General features: G+C 42.6%; 1 pseudogene; it reads left to right on the top strand.

Annotated features, from left to right (window-relative positions):
* On the top strand, positions 2,408 to 5,555 carry LOC102189222 (annotated as a pseudogene).

The raw sequence follows: 20,531 nt of genomic DNA, 5'->3' as shown, positions 1-20,531 counted from the left end.
AATCTTTGCTAATAACTCATTGTCTGATGTCAGCAAATCCTCTATAACCTTTTTCTGTTTTTAAAAGCAAAACATTCACAGGCAACTATGCTCCATATTATGTAACAACCTAATTGGGAAAAAAATTTTGAAAAAAATAGATACATGTATATGTATAACTGAAAGAAGTTTAATCTGTATGGAGGATAGGGAAATAACATTCTGTTTATTGTAGGTTTGGAGCAAAACTCAGAAACACTTAATTAGAATATTGTAAGCAGAAATCACTTTTTGTTTCAATTCTCATTAATGATATTTTGTGAAGGACAGGGAAGCCTGGTGTGCTGCAGTTCATGGGGTTGCAAAGCCCGACACAACTTAGCAACGGTACAATAAAAACAACAACAAAAATATTTTGTAAATTTTTAGGCTACTTTGCTCAGCAATGACAGTCTATATAGCACAATTTAGTTTTAAGTTATATGTGAAATCCCAGTGTGTCTTAGCTATTCAGGACACGAATGCTCACAGAGGCAGCAGAAATGTGAGTGACCCTCATGCTATTTAAATATGGCGGTGATCCTGGGGTTGCAGAGCAGAGGGAAGATGAGAGTGCTAACTGTCCATCCCATACACACAGCAGTGGGTGCAGAGCTGGGACCGTGGTCCCCAGTAAGAGGTCGCCTTCACGCCTATGATGCCCGAAGACAGACCCGCAGTCCCCCTCAGCAGCTGATTAGTCAGAAGACTATTTATAGACCTCAGCGCTTTTCTCAAGACTCCTTCTCAATTCCTGCCCTCCCCGGCTCTCAGCAGACAAACTCACCTTGTGAGTCATTGAGAAAATTGAGGTCATGCGTGTACTTTCTGGTAACTTCCCACCCTTTACCTACAATTTACCTACACCCACTTCTGTCCTCCCAGCCTGACCTCCAAAGGTAAGGTGGCCCCCTCCCGGGCACGCGAGCCTTTCTGGGGGGATCTGCATCCTCTGGGCTCCTGGGTTCATCTCCCACTGCTTTCCCTTCCAGGAGGCTCTCCAATTTCCAGGTCCATTTCCACCATGGATGCCCCTCTGCCTGTGGAGAGGCTGTGCTCTCATCAGTTTCCTGGACTCTGCAGTAGCCTTCTGACCTGCCTCGCATTTCCATATGCCCTCTTCCACAGCAGCAGCCACACGGCATCTTTTAAAATGCAGGATCATGGACAATTCCCAGCATACCAGCGCCAACTCTCCTACATTGCATTATTTCCAGAAATCATCGGAATATAGGTAACTACTGGTGATATTGTGTGCATGCGTGCTCAGCAGCTCAGTCCTCTCCCACTCTTTGTGACCCCATGAACTGCAGCCAGCCAGGCTCCTCTGTCCATGGGATTTTACAGGTGAGAATACTGGAGTGGGTTGCCATTCCCTTCTCAAAGGGATCTTCCCATCCCAGGGATCCAACCCATGTCTCTTGCATCTCCTGCATGGGCAGGTGGATTCTTTACCACTAGTGCCACCTGGGTAGCCCAAGGGTTGTAGTAAATCCTCTCTACTTTCCCCTTCCCTCCCTTCCTTTCCTCCCTCCCTTTGAAAGTAAGCCGTTTGCATTTGTGAGTAGCTGTTAATAAGTAACACAGTTCTCAGGGTCCACCTTAGAGCAGATGTCTTGAGCCAGTCACCAGGCTTCCTTCTATGCGCCTTGTCAGGCACCTCCCTGTCCTCCCCATCCTTCCCTGACTCTGCTCTCAGCACCTCTTGAAAATTAGGGACACTAGCACCTCCTTGGTTGCTACCTATCTTTGTTCAGTCTTAATGTCCCTGGTCCCTGCCTGTTTTCAGACGTCCCAGCACACGACCCCCTTCCCCTCCCAGCACTAGAAAGGTTTCTTTTCCCCTCCCTGGATGTCTCTTGCTCTGACTTCCTCTTGAATGCCTGTGTTTGTGGGGTTCTGAGCAGAACCCCTCTCTCCGAGCTCTCCCAGCTTTCTGTGGGTGACTTTATTCCCTGGCATATTTTGTGTATAGTCCTCATATCATGCTTATTATCCTCATCATTTTAGTTTCATCCACTAAGTCTTCAAGAGCTGAAGTTTGTCAGCAATGAGGTTTGCTTACTGGGCTGTAGGTATTAATCCAAGAAGAATTACAGCTTGGTTTTTCTAAAACCTTTCTTCTTGTTTTATTGTCAATACTATTAATATATTCCTGAGGACAATGAAGGTTTAACGACATGTTGAGATAAAGCAGCACATTTTCTCAAGTCTTCAAGAATATCTGGTTGCAAAAAAGGCCTTTCACTCCTCCCGGAGCCTATGGCATTTCCGGCGCTGGGATTCAAATGGGCACGGGTGCTGAGGTGGGGAACCAGGCTCTTCTGTGGATCTGATCTCAGGCTTTAGTGGGAAGCTGTGCTCTCTGGCCATCTCCCTGGATGGGGAAATGGCCAGGTTGCAGCTAGCGCTGCACAGAGAGGACAGCGACTTTGAAGATTGTCCAACGAGAGTTTTACATGACCTTCACTCGGAAGTACGAACTCTAAAGGATGAAGTCAATATTATTCTTGATAAAGCAAGCTTGGAAAGTCAACAAAGCATTGGTTTCATAAAGGCAACAAAAATATTGATGAAAAAGAATTCAGTGGATATCATGAAAATAAAAGAGTTTTTCCAGAAGTATGAATATAATCTACATGCCAAGAAAAATTCAGTGGTTGAACAAGGAGTCACTGACTCTAAACCAGAATCCAGTTCAGTTCAGTTCAGTTGCTCAGTCATGTCTGACTCTTTGTGACCGCATGAACTGCAGCATGCCAGGCCTCCCTGTCCATCACAAACTCCCAGAGTTCACTCAAACTCATGTGCAGGTCATGCAGCCATCTCATCCTCTGTCATCCCCTTCTCCTCCTGCCCCCAATCCCTCCCAGCATCAGAGTCTTTTCCAGTGAGTCAACTCTTTGCATGAGGTGGCCAAAGTATTGGAGTTTCAGCCTCAGCATCAGTCCTTCCAATGAACACCCAAGACTGGTCTCCTTTAGGATGGATTGGTTGGATATCCTTGTGGTCCAAGGGACTCTCAAGAGTCTTCTCCAACACCACAGTTTAAAAGCATCAATTCTTTGGCGCTCAGCCTTCTTCACAGTCCAACTCTCACATCCATACATGACCACTGGAAAAACCATAGCCTTGACTAGATGGCCCTTGTTGGTAAAGTAATGTCTCTGCTTTTGAATATGCTATCTAGGTTGGTCATAACTTTCCTTCCAAGGAGTAAGTGTCTTTTAATTTCATGGCTGCAATCACCATCTGCAGTGATTTTGGAGCCCCCCCCCAAATAAAGTCTGCCTCTGTTTCCACTGTTTCCCCATCTTTTTCCCATGAAGTGATGGGGCCAGATGCCATGATCTCCATTTTCTGAATGTTGAGCTTTAAGCCAACTTTTTCACTCTCCTCTTTCACTTTCATCAAGAGGCATTTTAGTTCCTCTTCACTTTCTGCCATAAGGGTGGTATCATCTGCTTATCTGAGGTTATTGATATTTCTCCCGGCAATCTTGATTCCAGCTTGTGCTTCTTCCAGCCCAGCGTTTCTCGTGATGTACTCTGCATAGAAGTTAAATAAGCAGGGTGACAATATACAGCTTTGATGTACTCCTCTTCCTATTTGGAGCCAGTCTATTGTTCCATGTCCAGTTCTAACTGTTGCTTCCTGACCTGCATACAGATTTCTCAAGAGGCAGGTCAGGTGGTCTGGTATTCCCATTTCTTTCAGAATTTTCCACAGTTTAATGTGATCCACACAGTCAAAGGCTTTGGCATAGTCAAGAAAGCAGAAATAGATGTTTTTCTGGAACTCTCTTGTTTTTTCCATGATCCAGCAGATGTTGGCAATTTGATCTCTGGTTCCTCTGCCTTTTCTAAAACCAGCTTGAACATCAGGAAGTTCACGGTTCATGTATTGCTGAAGCCTGGCTTGGAGAATTTTGAGCATTACTTTACTAGCGTGTGAGATGAGTACAATTGTGTGGTAGTTTGAGCATTCTTTGGCATTGCCTTTCTTTGGGATTGGAATGAAAACTGACCTTTTCCAGTCCTGTGGCCACTGCTGAGTTTTCCAAATTTGCTGGCATATAGAGTGCAGCACTTTGACAGCATCATCTTCCAGGATTTGAAGTAGCTCAACTGGAATTCCATCACCTCCACTACCTTTGTCCATAGTGATGCTTTCCAAGGCCCACTGGACTTCACATTCCAGGATGTCTGGCTCTAGGTGAGTGATCACACCATCGTGATTATCTGGGTCATGAAGATCTTTTTTGGCTCTTCCTTCTGGTTGTTTACTGCTTGGGGTGAGTTTGGCAGAACTTGGGATACAATGCACTACTCAGGTCCAAAATCAGAAAGTTGTGAACTACGCGGTGACTTCTCAGAAACAGAAGTGCTTACAGCACTAAATACTACTTGAGTAGTACATTGTATCCCAAGTTCTGCCAAACTCACCCCAAGCAGTAAACAACCAGAAGGAAGAGCCAAAAATTTTAACTCCATTTTCCAAATAGTCGCTAGTAAAAACTCCAAAATGTGCACTAATGATGGATGATTTTGAGTGTGTAACTCCTAAATTAGAACACTTCGGTGTCTCTGAATATACTATGTGCTTAAATGACGATTATACAATTGGACTTAAAAATGTGAAGACTAACAGTGAGGAGACCATAGACATAGAAGAAGGGCCCAATGATAATGTCTTTGTCACTCCTGGCCTCAAGACCCAGCCGTTGGAAAAAAATGATGCTGAGCACACCCATTCTCCCTTCTGCACTGGTTTGAAAGTCCCTTCTGCAAAGAGCAGCACGGCTTTGGTATCCACAAATTATCCATTATCAAAAGCAAACTGTTCATCAAATGATTTGGAAATGAAAAAAGTGCATTGTTAGTTTCAAATTCAGGCAAGTGCTTTGAGAATTTTGCAGGTCCCTCTTCTCCTATGATTTCTTCTTACGAGAATCTTCTCAAAACACCTACACCTCCTGAAGTTACTATAGAAGATTCCAAAAGATATTTGCCAGATTTTGTCGAAAGAAAGCTGAGCACCGAAGAATTGATGCTTTTGAATTGTGGTGTTGGAGAAGACTCTTGAGAGTCCCTTAGACTGCAGGAAGATCCAACCAGTCCATTCTAGAGGAGATCAGTCCTGGATGTTCTTTGGAAGGAATGATGCTAAAACTGAAACTCCAGTACTTTGGCCACCTCATGAGAAGAGTTGACTCATTAGGAAAATCTTTAATGCTGGGAGGGATTGGGAGCAGGAGGAGAAGGGGACGGCAGAGGATGAGATGGCTGGATGGCATCACCGACTCGATGGATGTGAGTTTGAGTGAACTCAGGGAGTTGGTGATGGACAGGGAGGCCTGGTGTGCTGCGATTCATGGGGTTGCAGAGTCGCACACGACTGAGCAACTGAACTGAACTGAACTGAACTCAAACCTAGCGACTCTGGTAGCAGTTAGAATGGTGTCACTCAGAAAACTGTTCCTTCCTCGGCATGGAGGACAGAGCGTGTGAGATGCTGGCAACAAAGAAAACTGGTGAAGAAATGATGTGGGTCCATCCTTCCATTATAGAAACTGAGCAGAGATGAAAGCAAATCTGGTCTCATTTTGTTTTTTACATTGCCCTACATCTTCCCCCTTTTGAAAAACTGACTCATATTAAAGATGAATATGGTCACTGATGTCATAAAATGCTTTTTGTTAAATATGATTTAATCTAACCTGTCTTATTGATGTGTAGATCAGCTACTCACTTTTGAAAGATCATTATTATTTCATTGATTTCAAGTTTACCCTGCCTCGTGAAACTGTGTGGTTTAAGTAATATTAGGAAGCAGGATAAATAATTTTTTAAATGTAAAAGTTACTGTTTGCCACTCAAATGAGACCACCTTCAGTCTTCTCAGGGCTGGACAGTTGTTGCTAGAGCTGGGCTTCTTCCTTGGGACTGTCTCTGCCCACTGTCTCCTCTGATGACTGTCCCAAGTCTTCTACACCTTTTATTTCAATAGTGCTCTTTAAGACACTGCTGTTTACAAAAGACAGCCTAAACTGATTCAGAAAAAGAGGAATTTACAGGCCTCAGTAGCTAAACTGAAGTGGGTGTCCCAAACATTTGGGCTTAGACATTCGCCTGCTGTGATGTCAGGATGGATGTTTTCCTCTAACTTGTCAATTTCATCCTCTCAAATCAGCTCTTCCCAGCACATGACTGTGACCTCCTCAGACTCCCATGTAGCTCAGCACCCAACAGAGCCCGAGCCTCACCCTCTGGAAGATCCTGGGCGTCCTCCTGAGTGGGTGCTCCTCTCTGGACGGTCAGCTGTGCCTGTGGACCTGTCTCTGAGAGTGTCAGGCTGCCCTGTCCATGGAGCCCAAGAGCCTTATGATCTACATCAAGCTGATTCAGTGAAGATTATCCTCTTTTTTGGTTGTGCCTTGAAAGTCATATGGGAAGACCCATCACGTTGTATCTTCATTTTGTCAGAAAATTGTCACTAAAAAAAACTTATTCTCTGTCCTAGGAACTACTGTGTAGTTATAATTCAAGTTTTACTAAGTATAATGTTACCTTGGTTTTCAAGGTAAGCTCTGGTCAACCTTATAGTATATGATGCTAGCTCCCAAACTGTATCAACCTTTTGTATACTGTTTACCGTGGCTTGGTATATATAAGTCCATAGAGTGGACAGGATTGCTTAAGGAGGAGTGAGTATATTCACAGTGTACTAAGGACTGAATCCTGGAGTTCTCATTTTAGAAGATGGAAATAGGCAGAAAAGTCTAGCAAAGGAGATTGAGAAGAAGCTAGGGAAACAGGAAGAAAATATTTCAAGAAGAGTGATCGATTCTATCAGTATAATTGAGAATTCAAGTAAAAAAAAGACAGGATTACCAGACTTGGCAAAGTCACTATTACTGACAGCACTGATGAATTCTGATGGAGTGCTCAGGACTAGTGTCTAGAGTTGAGTGGAGAGGTTGGAGGTGAAGAAGCAAAGACAACGAACTGAGATGGCTCTTTTCATGAGTTTTGCTCAGGGAGGGAGAGAGGAAATGGTGTGACAGCCAGATGGGGTATGAGTGAAACAGGAGTGTTGGAGATGGGAAATAAAGAACATTTATGAAAAAATAAAAAGAATTTCTGGTTGTTTCCTATCCTCCACCCCTTGCTGACCTTAAAATTTGCTCCTCAAGTTCAGAGGCCCGAGTCCCAAACAAAAATGTTCTCATGCCTGAGCCCTCTACTTTGACCTGTGCTGAGTGGTGTCACCAATCCCCGCTTCTCTCTTATCATCATCAAGCCTCCTTCAAGCCTTCCTTCCCATCCCCCTGAAACAATTATGACAGATCAGTCTGGCACCTCTATGTTTATCTGGATAAAAACGTATGAGCACCCTCCAGTGCTGACAAGGTGCAACCTCTGCAGAGGCTGCCAGAGGGGTATCAGAGTTGAGCCAACAGGACCATTTCTCAGATGCATGAAATAGATCCAAATTAAAATGAAGTGACTTTTACATCCATCACATCTCCCTAACTTTTCGCTGTGATTGAAGCTACTCGAAGTATGATGCAAACAAAAGTATTTCCCAAATTGTAAGCTAATTTATTTATTTATTATTTATTTATGTATCTTTCCTATAAGAAAATCACTCGATTTTTTCTCTTTCTTTTTTATGTTTTAAATTATGAAAGTATGATACCATATTTACAGGAGACTTGGAAAACACAGAACAAGGGTACATATAGTTCCATTATTATATTAAAATCATTTTTCTAAGTAGATAAACTAAGATTTTTAGTTGGAGTTTCAATATCAAACTCTCAAAAATGAAGAACAAATAAACAGAGAAGTAGAAGGATACAGCAGACCTGAAAAGCACTATGAATCAATTCAACATAACTAAGATTTACACAATTTTCATACAATAGTAGGATACAAATTCTATTCAAGTTCCCATAGATTATAAGCTAGGAGACACTGGAACATATCCAGGGACATGAAACAAGGTGCAGAAATTTCATGGTCTAAAAGTATTGAAACCATACGGAGTCTGTTCTCTTAACACTGTGGAATTATGTTAGAAATCACTATCAAAAGATATTTGAAAATGACGCACATCGTACAATGTGCTTAGTCGCTCAGTTGTGTTGGACTCTTTGTGACCACATGGACTGTAGCCCACCAGGCTCCTCTGTCTATGGGGATTCTCCAGGCAAGAACACTGGAGTGGGTTACCATGCCCTCTTCCAGACATAGTACGGTGAACACACCTAAATTGTGATTGCTCATGAATGTGAATGATTGGTTGAGCACTGGTTTCCTCATTTATCCTTGCTCCCCTTTCGCACATGCTCTTCTCAGAAAATACCCAGGGTGTCCTGGGCCATATTGACTAAGCATTGCTGCTTTGGTTACCAATGGAATATGGTGGGCTCCATGGCTTGGACCACGATGCCTCCTTCCCTGCTTCTTTTTATAGTTCAATCAATTCAAGTTCAGAGTATTCTGTTTTCACATATCCTATTTAACTTCCTTCTTCCCCTACATCTTTCAAATCTTTCCAAATTAGATGAGGAAAAAAATATAATATTAGATTTTCTACCAAGAGTTTGAGGCTATGGAATTAAACGAGGACTAGTACCATACATGGTTCTCACCGAGTTTAAAATCTAAAGTAGAGAATTATTTATTTTGGATTTCCCTGGGAGTCCAATGGTTAAGAATTCATCTGCCAGTGCAGGAGACCTGGGTTCGATCCCTTGTCCAGGAGGGATGCCTTATGCCACACCACAACTAGAGAGTAACCCCCACTCGCTGCAACTAGAGAAAGCCCCGTGCAGCAGCAAAGACTCAGTGCAGTGAAAAATAAATGAATAAATTAAAAAAAATATTTATCTCTATGGATGACTATGTATCTATGTACTCAACGTGAAATAAAACAAGGAGGGTACTCTGATCTGATTCAAAAGAAAGTTCTCTTAAGGAAAAATCAGTTCTACACATTTCTTTCTTCTTTCATTTATTTGTTCTCTCTTGCTTTCTCTCTCTCTCTCTTTTTTTTTTTTTTTTGGCACCATTTTACAGCATGTGGTCTGTTGATACGCTTTTGCCTTATTTACATGACCCTGTCCTATTTTTTAGTTTCACACAGGGATGGAAAGTGTGTGCTTGCCTGGTGGCAGCCTCTTTGTCTCCCACTTGCCTTTTCCTCCTCCCTGTGAAATCAGATCTCTGCAAGAAAGGGCCAAGATCACAGCACGTGTTAGGGAACGCACAGAGTGACCTGTAATCTCTCTCTCCTTCTGTCCTTCCATTTCCTGTCTATGGAACAGATCAGCCTGAATTTTTCTGCAGCACTGGCAGGATCAAAAGTCAGGCAAAGTTGAGCTGTGTTCCACTTCTATTATGAAATAATCATCATATCTGCGTCTGTGTGATAATACAGGCACATATGCCCGTGAAATTATCTACCTCCTAAGCATCCATTCATGCTGGGAGAGGATGATGAATGTACCAGATGCTCCCATGTCGTGGTGAGCTCATGGAGATGGGTGGAGCAGGGCAGCTTGCCAGCTGTTTGGGTGGCTTCATCAGGAGAGTGCGTCAGCTCAGTGGCTCCTGCTGTATCACCCCGATATCCGTTCTAATATGTCCCATTGGAAGAAGGCCAGAGCCCTGACACTAAGATTTAGGCCTATTTTTCATCTTCTGGCAATCACGCTTTTCCTCTCTTGTCCCTTCCCCTTGCAAACCTCCAGCTAGGCCATTACTGTGTCTCCCCAAGTGCTACTAAGCCTTACTCTCAGGCTAGGGCTCCTGTTTCATATGGTTGTATTTGGTCCTTGAAATATTTACCAAAACGTATTACTGGGTTTGGGCCAGACCTTGGCCTAGAAACCAGATAATCTCCTTTTCCCAGAATCAATAGCTTTTATCTATTCCTGAGCTCCTAAAAGCCAGCAAGTCCTCCAAAATGAAACACTCGCCAAACTTTTGCCAGCAGACCGAGGCCTGAAGTCAGAGCTGGATGGGGAGGAGTGTGAGAGCAAGCTCCTTTGATCAAGCAAAGTGCTTGTCCAGGCTCCCCTCCTGCAGCTGGCAGAGCATTGGTAGCCTCAGTGGACCCTGGACTATGCTGGAGCCACGTAACGACGCCCAGGGGCCTACGAGTCTGTGCCGTTGGTGTGGCCTGGAGGTTGCCAGCTCCCGGACTCCGTCCTACTCCCACAGCCTTTGTGTCCTTGAGCTAGACTGAGCTGGCTTGACTTGAGATCAGACTGGCCCTGCAGTCCTATTGTTTTAACAAGTAGTGCTGGTGGCGGGGGAAGCTGAGGGGCGTGCTGATCTGAAGTTTTAAATAGAACCCCATCCGGACTCAGGACTAGATCCTAGATAGCGTCTGTGTCCACATGGTCCACCCAATAGGGGTGTTTTCTAAAGGGCGCACCAGGCAGCTGATAAAAGAAGCTGCGTGTTACAGGCTGTGGGAAGGAGAGGGGTTTATTTGTTTGATATTCTGCAGTGTGGTTATTTTAAATATCTCAGGGACCAAGACATACACACACACACAGGAATTGCTCCCCTGTGCTGTGTCATGAGGCACCAGTGATGACTTTGTTCCCTAATTTGGAGTAGGATATTTGGGTGCTATGTTTATGTATTTGTTTATCTGCCATCTCTGGCCACAGGGCCATGGTAGGGACCAGGGTGTGGCAAGAGATAGTATCTTGGTCAGAAAGCATGGAAATTTCTAGTTGTAGCTTATACCTACTTTTTATGGCCATTTTGATTTGTGTTACCTGCTGGGTTTTCTATAGAGTCTGAAAGGCATACAAACTGTCAAGATTCAGAGTGAAACCTCAGAAGATTTAATTTAATTCATTCTAAAACTGGTTGTATTTTCACTTTAACAATAAATCTAACAAGTTCAAGGATAGTTGTTGAGGTCAAGAATGTTTCTTCCCTCATTTTTGATGCTGGTCTGTGAAATCCACCAGTGTAGAGACCTCAGGCATTTTTGTGTATATCGGGCCATTCTTTTTATCTTAGTTTAGTAACTACCCCGAATGATGTTTCCTCTGAAATTTTCTGAGAATTAGATACTGTTAGGTCAAAAGAGTTCTCTGCAGGCACAGCTCACCTTATTGCACTTCACAGATTATTGCTTTTTTACAAGTTGAAGGTTTGTGGCAACCTTGAGTAAACAAGTCTACTGGTGCCAGTTTCCAGTGGTGTTTGCTCAGTATGTGTCTTTGTATCCATTTTGATTGTTGATGTTGTTTAGCTGCTCAGGTCTGCCCGAGTCTTTGCCATCCCATGGACTGCAGCATGCCAGGATTCCCTGTCCTTTACCTCTCAGAGTTTGCTCAAAGTCATGTCCATTGAATCAGTGATGCCATCCAAACATCTCATCCTCTGTCGCCCCCTTCTCCTCCTGCCTTCAATCTTTCCCAGCATCAGGGTTTTTTTCCAATGTCAGCTCTTCACATCAGCTGGCCAAAGTATTGGAGTTTCAGCTTCAGCATCAGTCCTTCCAATGAATATTCAGGGTTGATTTCCTTTAGGACTGACTGGTTTGACTTCCTTGCTGTCCAACGGACTCTCAAGAGTCTTCTCTAGCACCACAATGCAAAAGCATCAATTTTGATAATTCTTGAAATACTTCACATCTTTCCATTACCATGTTTGTGATGATGATCATGATCTTGGATGTTACGACCACAGATTTCTGAAGGCTCAGATGATGGTTAGCATTTTTTAGCAATAAACTGCTTTTTAACTAACATATGTACACTAGTTTTTTTAGAAATAACACTATTACACACTTAATAGACCATAGTTTAGTGTAAACATAACTGTTACATGCACTTGCACTAGAAACCAGCAGATTTGTGAGATTCACTTTCTTGCAGTATTAGCTTTACTGTTGGAGAAGGCAATGGCACCCCACTCCAGTACTCTTGCCTGGCAAATCCCATGGACAGAGAAGCCCGGTAGGCTGCAGTCCATGGGGTCGCTAGGAGTCGGACATGACTGAGCGACTTCACTTTCACTTTTTGCTTTCATGCACTGGAGAAGGCAATGGTAACCCACTCCAGTGTTCTTGCCTGGAGAATCCCATGGACGGGGAAGCCTGGTGGGCTGCCGTCTCTGGGGTCACACAGAGTCGGACACGACTGAAGCAACTCAGCAGCAGCAGCAGCAGCAGTAGCAGCTTTACTGCGGTGGTCTGGAATCAAATCTGCCGTGTCTCTGGATATGCCTATGCGTTTTTCTCATTAAGTTCAAATTTTTCAAAACCAATATCCTTTTATATGATAAATATTCAATGTTAAGATGAACAGCTGCAAATTCAAATTAGCTCAGTTAGGGGCTATTTATATTTGAATTTTCTGAAAACATTTGTGAAGGTTGAAGAAAAAAAAGTAGGTAGGAATAATTGACCTAAGATCAAAAGCATGCCAAAGACTAAGGCATTATTTCTCTGAAAGAGGTTATTTGGAAAACTCAAAACATCTGGTTTATATTATAAAATATAAGCGTAGAAAGAGTAGCAGTCTTTGAGACATCAGCTTTTATATTTCTGGAATTTTACAATCTCTCTGTTCCCTGTTTCTTTAAAAACAAAATGAAACCTCTGTTTTACTGTTTACATTGGTTTCAGTTGGGGAGGGGCAGTGGTGTGAGGCAGGGGGAGTCATGTCACCAATGATATTAAAGGAGACCTGTGCGATTTCTTTCTTTACTTTTCATATCTCAATTCCCTGGCTGTTCAATTGAGTTCCTGAGGTGCTGACAGCTGGTAATATGCTAAACTGCAATCCACTTTCCCCAAGTTATTGATATTTCCTAACTGAGGTTTAATGGTGTGACTTGGCTTAGGTGAAAATGTGCCAAGGTCTTGGGTCTCCTGTGTTTCATCCAGGTTTGTTATAGTTCCAGGAACGTACTTGCCAGAGGCTAGAAAAACCATGTCACCTGCCGGTCCTCCCAAGGCAGATGGCTGTCAATTGCCTATGCTCTCAAAATGCCTTTACACAGACCAAAAAAGGGATTTAGCAGTAATTCTTTCTTTTGGGCTATTTGTCCTATTGACAAAAGCTGGTGCATCTCAGAGACTGAAAATTTCAATTCGGCAAAGTTAATAGCTATTTACATTATAGAAAATCGTCTTTATTTATTTTAGAAAAAGCATTAAGAAAATAAAAGTAAAAATATCTGGTGGGCTTCCCTGGTGGCTCAATGGTAAAGATTCTGCCTGCCATTATAGGAGATGTGGGCTTGATCCTTGGTCTGAGAAGTTCCCCTGGAGAAGCAAATGTCTACCCACTCCATTACTCTTGCCTGGAGAACCCCACGTACAGAGGATCCTGGCATGCTACAGTCCATGGGATCGTTAAGAGTTGGACATGACTTAGCAACTGAACAACAAATATCTGGTGCTAGTTAATACTGATGGCTGCATGGCACTATGAATGCATTAAATGTCAGTCATCATGAATCTTACATGTATTTTGTCACAATAAAAAAGTCAGTAGAGAAAATTTATCTTGCTCTAGTGGCTGAGAATGTTGATGTTGACTATCATTGTAGCTGTGTGGTTTCTAGTGGAGGTTAAGCTAGTGGGGCTAAGGGGGAATATTCCACACCTGGACTTATATATTGCTGGCACTAAAGCTTATCAATGGCAGGTGGTAGATAATTTGTATGTATATATATATGGTATCTTAGTAAAGTAATTTCTTCACAATAAGGATTTAACAATTGAAAAACAGTGTGAAGTCCATAATTTATAGTAATTTGTTATTTTGGGGAAATTAAAAAGCCTAACAACACATATTGCGAGGCTCACTGACTGCCAGTATCTTTCCTGGTTTGTTGTTGTTTAGTCGCTAAGTCATGTCCGAGTTTTCTGTGACCTCATAGACTGTAACCTGCCAGGCTCCTCTGTCACCTACACCAAGCACATGTATAGTAATATTCATGAAGTGATTTAAAACTTTGTTCCTTTGAATAAAATGGCCATTAAGTAAGAGAGAAAATGGAGTTAACTTGTGGAGAGTTGGTCAACACATAACTTTTGACAGAGATGTAACAAAGGAGGAAGTAAGAGGCAGGTGGGGCTTCCTTGGTGGCTCAGCAGTAAAGAATCCATCTGTGAGCGGGAGACATGGGTTTGATCCCTGGGTTGGGAAGATCCCCTGGAGGAGGGCATGGCAACCCACTCCAGTATTCTTGCCTGGAAAATCCCATGGACTGAGAAGACTGGTGGGCTGCAGTCCATGGGGTTGCAAAGAGTCAGACACAACTGAAGCAGTTGAGCATGCATGCATGCAATAGGTAGATGAGCATTTCTGAGGTCTACTATTTGAGATTCATCTGATCCCCATTCCTTCTTTCCCTTGTGAATGTCAGGGGTATTGTATCATCTATTTTATCCAATACATCAGAACCATAATGACTGTGCTGAAACCCATGAGTTGCCTTCTTAAAATAACACAATTTCAATTAAAGATATGTTTGCTGAGCGTGTACTGTTTGCAGAGCATAGTGTTAGATGTTATGGAAGAAAATGGAGATTGGTATGGCACAGATTATCTCAAGGAACTAGAAGTATTATAGAAAAGACAGGTGTCTGAAGGACAATTACACTCTAATAAAAGAGGGTGTTAAATGCTGAAAGTGAAAGTGACCTGGAGGTTCACAGTGGGGAGAGAGAAAGGGCCACAAGAACTAGCTTTTAGTTGTGAGGTCATGGTGCATGTGGTGGGTCCTTTGAGAAAGGAGATGGTGTTGGAACAGTGGCTAAGAATTTGGCAAACTGAGAAAGAATTTTAAAATGGCAGAATTGAAAAGATAAGGCAAAGGCAAGGAATAGAAAATGCCCAGGTGTTGGGAAAATGCTGTAATTTTAATTTGGCTGGCAGAAGGTTGTTTGTAGGGAATCAGTAAGAGTTAAGATTAGGAATGGAGGTTGGCTCTACACGTCAGGACGAGGCATGTTGTGTTTAATCCAGAAAGCAATGGAAGACACTGACAGTTTCTGAGGAGGCAGTGACATGATCCAAGTCATGCTTCACTGATAGTGAGGACTGAACTGGGATGGTTTGGGAAGAGACCTGCCGAGCGGAAGCTGGTAGAATGCCCTGTGAGGAAGAGAGAGCAGAAGGAGTCGGGACCTGGGCCAGGCTGGAGGCAGCAGGGGGGGTGGGGGGGAGAAAAAGAGAAAAGGCAGAATCTACATTTGGTTTGGCAACTAATCGGGTCCAGGTGGATTAAAAAGAGTTCTGGAAAGATGGCAACTTGAATGTGTCCAGGCTGCTTCTCCTGAGCCAATGCTTGCTGAAGCCAGCAGGCATGCCAGGCTGGAGGGTATGAGGCTGGATGGCCTCGTCTCCGGCGGATTCCAAGGTTGAGGCAGGATTTCTGCTTCATTTGTTTGACAAGAGCCTGGAGTTAATCGGGAGAGCCTGGGTGAGGCAAGTAAATTGTATCTTGGTCTGCAGAGATAAAAGTATTCTTTTTATTTTTTAAAACTTTTTGTTTTATATTGGAGTCTAGCCGGTTAACAATGTTGTGATAGTTTCAGGTGGACAGCAAAGCAACTCAACCATACCTATATAAGTGTCCATCCTCCCCCAAACTCCCCCCTCATCCAGGCTGCCGCATAACAGAGCAGAGTTCCCCTGTGCTAGACAGTAGTGTTCTTATTGTTGGTAGAAACAGAAGGGAGGATTCTTGCCTTTCAGTATGGCTTATAAAAAGCTTAGAAGTCATTATTCCAGCCCTCACAGCAAGAAAAAAAATTAACAAGCTGAAAATTGACACCACTTATTAGATCCATCAGAGACCAAAGTCAAAGGGCAAACTGCCCCCCCAAATTAGAGCACTATAGGCAGACTCAGAGGATCACAGTTTCTTGGAGCAGAGGTGCTGAAGCAGAAACCTCCACAGGAGTCAGAACCAGGTTCCTTTTACCTAGTGCATCATACCCAGCTTTCAGCAAAAAATTACAAGACATACTAAAAGACACAACACACAATTTGAAGAGACAAAGCAAGTATCAGCACCAGACTCAGATATGGCAGATGTTGGAATTATCAGACTGGGAATTTAAAACAGCAATGATTAATAGGCTAAAAATCCTAATTCAAAAAGTGGACAACATGCAAGAAGAAATGGGTAATATAAACAGGGAGATGGAAACTCTGAGAACCAAAAGGAAGGCTTGAAAAAAAAAATGAAGGGAAAAACCAGAAATGAAAAATGCCTTTGATGGACTCTCCAATAGTCTGGACACAGCTGAGGAAAGAATCAATGATCTTGAAATGTCAGTAGGCACTTATGAAACAATGCAAAGAGACAGAATGAAAAAGTTCAAACAGGATATGCAGGAACCATGGGACAATCACAAAAGGTGTTACATATGCATACTAGGCAAGAGGAAAGAGAGAGGAATGGAAGAAACCATTGAAACAATGATGATTGGAAATTTCCTAAAATTAATGACAGACACGGAACCACAGAGCCAGGAACTTCAGAAAACACCAGGCAGGATAAATACAAAAAGGAAAAAAAAAAAAAAAAACCACTTAGACATAGCACATTTAAATTTTAGAAAATCAAAGATAAAACAAATCTTTAAAGAAGCCCCAGGGTGGGATGGGGGCTGCAGCAGCAGCAGCAGCAGCAGCAGCAGCAGCAGCAGCAGCAGCAGGGTGGGATGGGGGAGTACATTATTTATTTATAGAAGAGCAGGAATAAAAAGGGCTTCCCAGGTGGTGCTAGTGGTAAAGAACCCACCTGCCAGTGCAGGAGAGATAAGAAACATGGATGTCATCCCTGGGTTGGAAAGATCCCTTGGAGAAGGAAATGGCAACCCACTCCAGTATTCCTGCCTGGAGAATCCCAGGGACTGGCGGGCTGCAGTCCATGGAGTCACAAAGAGTCGGACATGACTGAAGCAACTTAGCAGGGATGTGGGGATAAGAAGTAGTGCTACATCAAACTTTTATTCAGAAACCAGACTAGACTTGGATTGTTTACATGTCACTCTTGTGCTGGAAAATAGGCAATAATGTGCTTCGGCTACTGTGAATACAGAACTAAGACCAGGAATTCAATGCTTAGCCAAAATTATGATTAACTGACAGAATGAAAGGAAGATATTGGTGGATTTGTAAGGATTTAAAACTCTTATCACCCAGTGGGATGACTAATTTGTCTTGGTATGTCCAGAACTTTGTCCATCTTAGCACTGAAAAGTCTGTCTCCTGGAAAACCCCTAGTCTTAGGCAAATGAGACAACTGGTTACTGTAAAATATTACACAAGAAGAAAACCAGTATCAAGTGAAAAAAAAACAAAAACGACTTTGAGGTGGGTAGTTGTTATCAGTCAGGAAAGATTTTGTGCCCCATCTTTTACTGGAACCCCTCTTTTCCTTTCCTAGAATTTGATAGTATCTGGAACTATTTTTGGTTGGGGGAGGTGAGAATTCAGGTACTGGCATTTAGGGGTAGAGACTAGAAATACTGCTAAATATCCTATCCTACAATGCACAGGACAGCACCCCTACCCCCAAAATGAAGAATTGTCTTGTTCAAGATGTCAGTAGTGCCAAGGTTGGGAAACCCTGGATTCAGGGAAGGTAATTAGAAATGGAGAGAGCTGTGAGTCCAAACCTCACTGCAGTTACATATAGAAAACTTAAATGTAAGTGGAGAATCAAAGATTGTCTTGGGACGTGCACTGTAAGAGCTAATAAAAGGTACTTGAAATGAAAAAGGTGAAGTGGGCTTTCCTAATGGTCCAGTGGTGAAGAATCTGCCTGCCAATGCAGGGGACATGGGTTTGATCCCTGGTCAGGGAAGATCCCACATGCTGCGGAACAACTAATCCCACAAGCCACAACTACTGGGTCTGTGCTGTAGAGCTCACTGAACCTCTGCTACTAAAGCCCGAGTGCTCTGGACCCTGTGCTCCCAAGAGAAGCCACTGCAGAAAGAAGCCCTGGCACCACAACTAGAGAGTAGCCCCTACTTGCCACAACTAGAGAAAACCCACGAGCAGCAATGAAGACCCAGCATAGCCACAAAAATAAATTATTTTTTTAAAAAAAGAGGTGAACTGCAGAGAAATCCTCATGGTACAAAGCTACCTCTGCAAAATCTAGTCACTGAGGTCAGGACAGGAAGCTGGTAGGTAAGGCATTATAGTGTTTTAAAAGGGATGACCAGTGACCACTGGGATGTGAATGGAACCCATCAGGGTCTAAAATACCTTAGAGAAGAAAATCGTAGGTATCTTGTTTTCATACGATCATGAACAAACAGGTATGTCAGTAGGTCCCAGGAAAGGGACTCTGTGGGATGGAAAAGTACTTTGGAATTTCCATATTAACAATGGGTCTAAAAGAATAGAGCAGCAATTTGATCAGATCTTTGATAAGAAGAGACGTGGTGTAGAAGGTCAAGGGATAGCAAACCTGCTTGCCTTAGTTTCGCCAACTGAGGTTCTAAGATGTCACTGTTTTATCTCTACAGAATATAATTCAGAAATCTATGACCTTTTAATAAATACACAAGATTTAGTTCAAGGTCCTTAATGAAATAGCACAATAATAATTATCGCTTCCCCCTCATCTCAAAACTCATTCACTGTATCTGAAATTCAGATAATTTTTTGCACAAGTATACTCCAAATATTTCCTGGGGGATGGCGTGGCACCCCACTCCAGTATTCTTGCCTGAGAAAACCCATGGGCAGAGGAGCCTGGAGGGCTATAGTCCATAGGGTCACAAAGTGTCGGATACAACTAAAGCGACTTAGCACAGCACAGCACCCCAAATATTGGAGACGGAAATGGCAACCTACTCCAGTATTCTTGTCTGGGGAAATCCCATGGACAGAAGGACCCTGGCAGGCTACAGTTCTTGGGGTCACAAAGAGTAGGAGATGACTTAACAACTAAACAATAACAACATCCCAAATATCGCAAAACTATCATAGCCCATAATCCAAAGCAATATGTTTTGAACAGCTAGATATGATCATTCAGGAAAATGGCTATATTTTTTAAGTTAGTAATTAAAAATATTATTCAAATATAACACTAATATTTTTAAGCAGCAAACATCTTCTAGAACTTTTAATTCCTGTGCCCTTTTAATTATATTTTATTTTCCCCCAATTTAATATTTTCTAAGAGATCTTGATCTTGACTTCCGTGGCTATTTTCTAGACTACAATCTCCAAGATTGTCAAGGAAGTGCTAAATAGTCAAAGCAGTAAAAACAAATTGGATTTGCATGGTGCTTTACTTCTGTATCCATCTAACACTCACCATAGTGAAGCAGGTAATATTATGCCCATTTCATAAATGAGGTCCAAAGTTATTGGACCTCATCATAAGCTTATGATGGTTGCTGTGATGCGCGCGCGCTCAGTAATGTCCGACTCTTTGCAAACCCATGGACTGTAGCCTGCCAGTCTTTACCACTAGCACCACCTGGGAAGCCCATAACAATGTCTTTATCAATTTTCCTGTCAATAAACAGCTGGATTATTGTCATTTTTTGCCATTATGTGCCACATTGTCTTAAGCATGTTCAAAGGGACCTATTTGCAAGAGTTCAGTTGGGGCATATACCTAGGACTGGGATTACTGGGTTGTATGGTATCACTCTTTAATTTTTATCAAATTGCTTTCCCAAGTAGTTGATTGCCACTTTTTCAGTGTCCACCTTATCAGCAGTGGGGCCCTGATTCAGGAAAGACAGTTCTTGATGCCATTAATTTACGAAGCAGTGATTAAGAATTTTCTAGGAGGCAGGTTCCATGGCTTCATGAACCATCCTGCTGTTTGTTTGGGATCCTAGGAGGAAGCTCTTCCTAATGCCTCCTGTGTCATTTGAGCCTCCCTCCTTTTAAGAATTATTCTCTGTTTATTAATCATAAAAGCATCCTCCAGGCAGTCCAGCTTTTACTTTCTAGCATTCATTCTGACTTTTCCTATAAGGATATATATCACAGTTGAAAGGTCTTTCAGATAATATCGTGTTCTTGTGTATAACTTGAGATTTAAAGGTCTGACATGCCTTAAATCCACAGTTAAGAACGTGGAATGATTGCATTCTGTGTGTATAGTGCTTTATAATAACGTAGATAGCCAAGCCACCCTCTAGAAGTCACGTTTCCCTCTTTTTATTAATTATCCTGTCCGTGCGATCTGTGGCAGGCTGAATAATGGCTCATAGGCTTTGAGAATGTTATTCCAGCAGGCACACTGCCACTTGGATGGAAAGGGACATAAAGAGGATGAAATAAAGTAAGGCTGGTGGGCTCCCCAAACTCCACAAGTTGGAGACAGGCTGGTAAAAGTACTCAGCTGCAAACATGCAGTATTCTTCAAGAAAAAGGGTGGAGTTGTGGACTGAGAGCCACAGAGAGTCACTCCCAGGACCTAAAATGTCATGGAGTTTGCCTGGTTGCATGTGGATATTCACTGACT

This window comes from Capra hircus, chromosome 14 (genome assembly GCF_001704415.2).
Source record: "Capra hircus breed San Clemente chromosome 14, ASM170441v1, whole genome shotgun sequence".
NCBI lineage: Eukaryota > Metazoa > Chordata > Mammalia > Artiodactyla > Bovidae > Capra > Capra hircus.
This window is presented reverse-complemented; position numbering and strand designations above follow the sequence as displayed.